General features: G+C 41.9%; 1 pseudogene; it reads right to left on the bottom strand.

Moving 5' to 3' along the window:
• Positions 1-2,356: 2,356 nt before the first annotated feature.
• LOC130874182 (acireductone dioxygenase-like) lies at positions 2,357-2,936 on the bottom strand (annotated as a pseudogene).
• Positions 2,937-4,098: the final 1,162 nt, after the last annotated feature.

Genomic DNA, 4,098 nt, shown 5'->3' with positions numbered 1-4,098 from the left:
TCAAAAGCCCCCTTTTGGCTACCCTAATTGAACATATCAAATCAAAATAAAAAAAACCTTTTCCTAACACAAGGTTTCTCCTTTTACCTTTAGAAACTGACATTTGCCTATGGGCCATGTCTTATCCAGAGACAATCCTTTGTCCCTCCTCCCTTGTTCTTTTCCTCTTCTCCCGCATGCATCCTCTATCTCTAGTCTTTGTCTCTTACTCCCTGTCCTTTGTCGCTCTAGGGCAAACAAATCTCCTTAGTGCTGAGAATTTGGTCTTGGGGTGTCTGTGCAAACTTTCAGGTCCTTTCACAAGGAACCCTACACAGTGCAGGCAGCTGGGTAAGTCCAGGATTCTCCTGTTAGCATCACAATCTGCTTCCCCCTGCATTCCATGCCTTAATGGATCTGTGTGCTGGATGAGTTTTATGTCAACATGAACAAGCTAAAACCATCAGAGAGGAGGGAGCCTCAGTTGAAAAAAAAAATGCCTTTATGTGATCTAACTGTAAGGCATTTTCTTAAGTAGTGATCCATGAGAGAGGACCCAGTCAATTGTGGGTGGTGCCATCCCTGGGTTGCTAGTCCTGGGTTTTATAGGAAAGCAGGTTGAACAAGTCATAGAGGAGTAAGCCAGTAGGAAGCACCCTTCTGTGGTCTCTGCATCAGCTCCTGCCTCCAGGTTCTAGCTCTGTTTGGAGTTTCTGTCCTGGCTTCTTCCAGTGATGTAAAGTGTAAGCCAAATAAGTTCCCCTGCTCCAACTTGCTTTAGGTCTTAGTGTTTTGTTGCAGAAACATAAATGCTAAATCAATCTGTAACCTCAGGGAGGAACCCTCCTGAATCTTTCAAGTTTCATCTCCCAAGGTGTGTAAGTGTATTTCCTTCCAGAGGCTCATCAACTCCTCCTCTTTCCTGAAGGGAATGTGTCAACTGAGAGGGAATTGGCTACACAGCAGCAAGCAGTTTTAACATTAAAAGGTCTTGCTCCTCCATCAGAACTTCGATACCAAATGATCACAAGATAGTAAACAGATGTGAAGTCTCACCACTCAGTAATGTGAAACCTTAAAGGATCCAATAATTGACTTTGGAATTTAGCTTAGTATCACACTTTCATTTTCCATGACCTTGTAAATAAAGGTATGATTTTAGCAGGGTGTAGAGGTGAATAACTGTAATTTCTACACCTGGAAGGAGTTCCAAGCCAGCCTTGGAGTTACAGCGTAAATTTGTCTCATGAAAACAAAGCACACCGCCAGGCAGTGGTGGCACCCGCCTTTAATCCCAGCACTTGGGAGGCAGAGGCAGGCGGATCTCTGTGAGTTCGAGACCAGCCTGGTCTACAAGAGCTAGTTCCAGGACAGACTCCAAAACCACAGAGAAACCCTGTCTAGAAAAACAAAAACAAAAAACAAACAAAAAAAGAAAACAAAGCACACCAATCAATTAAAAAAGACCAAATAAAACAAAAAGAAAAGGTTGCCAGTGGACATTCTTCAGATTAATTTCTCTAGTATTCATGCATGTGTGCAATGAGAGAGTATATCATATATGTGTGGTTAGGATACATTTTAGGATTATTCATATGTTGTGTATATATAGAGGGATTTTATTCTTTGACAATTTCACACATATATGTTCTGAATTTGGGTGATGTTAAGCACCTAGCTCCTATCATTCCCTACTCTGAAACCTTTCTTCACACAGCCCTCTCCTGTTTCAGCTGTTTTGTTTTCCCTTGAGTTGTGTGCGTGAACATGGATAAGGGCTTAATTCGGTGGAACGTGACAGCTTCTCATAGGGTACACCACTGAACTAAATGGCACCCACTTTCTCCAGGACAAATATGCCCATCTTCTCTCAAGAGCCCATTCTGCATGCAGGATGAAATGATAAAAAAAAAATTTGTAGATAATTACAATTGTAGTGAGCTCACAAGTGCAAAGACCCACTCCATCACCCAAAGATCATTGAGGAAGCAAAATCTTTTCCATATGATTGATTGTGCTGGGCATAATTACCCACTTCCTGAGGGCATAGTGTCACCTACAGATACCTAAGAAGAACCTTCTGGGACATGAAGATCTGTTATGCATGAATGCACACACTAACCCAGAGCTCCCATATCCCCAAGTCTTAACATAGTTAGGGAAAATTAAGGTCACTTGTTTACATTTTTGTGGCTTCCCTTTAAAAATCACTTTTATAGATGTTTTCATTTAAAACATTCTGACCTGACAATCTTGCCAAGAAAAGGAAGTCTAGCATCAAGCCCACATATAAAATAAGAGAGGTGAGCAACTTTCCAGTTGTTGACTGCATGTAGCGGGATCCTCACATAGTACAGTTACAATTCAGGGAGCACTGCTATGCTGTTCCTTCCAGAAACCTCATGCACTGATCTGGTCATGAGAATGTTCAGCCAGCCAGATGTATAGTGTCCATATAGGTTCTCCTACAAATAGTCACGTGGCCTCCATGTAATTCTCATCCAGGGTGAAGAGGTGATAGATGACACCAGGAAGTGTGCTCATGACCCCCTTCCCCATGGAAAGAAAGAAACATCTGTCCTCCTCTCTGTCCCCGACACTGATGTACCTGCTACCGTCCATGATGTAATTGATCTCCTCATCTAAGTGTGGGTGGTCCTAGAAGAACATCTTGATCTTCTGCTCAGAATTGGGAAGTGCATCTCTGCATAAGGTGCTGATGTCCATCCAGAAGTAATCTCTCTCTCTCTCTCTCTCTCTCTCTCTCTCTCTCTCTCTCTCTCTCTCTCTCTCTCTCTCTCTTGTCTCTCTCTCTCTCTCCAGAGCTTTTCCAGTTCTGGATCATTATCTTACTTGTTGGCATTCAACTTCCAAAAGAGCACTCCCAGTATGTGCAGCTGCTCCAGTCACACTGGGCAGTCGGGCTGTGTTCAGTGGGGCAACAATGGATCAGCCATGGTGGAACACGCAGGGCAGGCTGCTTGTTGGGGTTTCTGTCCCGCCTCGTCCCCTAGCCATTTAGTCCCAGAGAAAATCACACAGAAGTCTCCATAAGTTATAAACTGATTGGCCCATTAGCTCAGGTTTCAAATTAGCTCTTATGACTTATATTAACCCATTATTCTTATCTATGTTAGCCACATAGCTCAGTACCTTTTTCAGGGGGGCAGGTCACATTCTGCTTCTTCGGTGGTCTGGGCAGGACTGGCGAGGGAGCTTCCTTCTTTCCAGAATACTCTTGTTCTCATCGCCCGCCTCTACTGCCTGTCTGGTTGACCCGCCTATACTTCCTGCCTGGCCAAAAATCATTTATTTAAAACATGATTGACAGAATATAGACAATTCTCCTGCACCACCACAGATTTGTTCATATGCCAGACCTGTTCATACTTATGCCTGCAAGTTGCTCTAAAGCAGGTGGGGCTGCGCTGAGTTGAACTCATTAATACTTGTTTGCTACCAGGTGATTAATTCTAGGTTGTGTCAAATTGACAGCTAACACTAACCAGCACAATTTATATATGATAAACACTCATCTGCTACACAAGTTCATAGCAGTTACGACAGTGTGTACAATCCCCATAGAAACTCAAACCAGATAAACCGCAAGTTTTAAGGAAGGAGGTAGACATGAAGTCCAACCTTTAGCCAAGAAACTCTTGACAACTGATAGCAGCTGGGAAAAAGAGCTAGTTTTCTTTCAGAATTTAATCACTGGTAGGTTGATAACACTCCAGTAGAAGGCCACATATCCATCAATATAGGCACCACAAATTGAATTTGATAGGTGAAAAATTAGAAAAAAAACACAAAATTAAGTGGGTAGAGAGGGGAGGTGAACATGAGAGGAGTTGGGGGAGAAGATGAATATGGTCATAACCCAATACAAAATTCTGAAAGAACTATTTTTCCATTTTTTTCAATGTTTATTAAGAAAAAATTATGTTCTTTATTTTTATTTTTTTAACAAGAAGATATTAATATTAACTTTTTTGAAATTTTAATTGCATCATTTCTCTCTTCTCTTTGCTGCTTCCCAAACTCTCCTATATACCCTTCTTTGACCTAGTTCAAATACATGGTGGCCTCTTTTTTCATTAAAGTGTTGTTACTCATATG

This window comes from Chionomys nivalis, chromosome 5 (genome assembly GCF_950005125.1).
Source record: "Chionomys nivalis chromosome 5, mChiNiv1.1, whole genome shotgun sequence".
Lineage (NCBI taxonomy): Eukaryota > Metazoa > Chordata > Mammalia > Rodentia > Cricetidae > Chionomys > Chionomys nivalis.
Note: the sequence above shows the minus strand (reverse complement) of the source record. Positions and strands in the feature narration are given on the sequence as shown.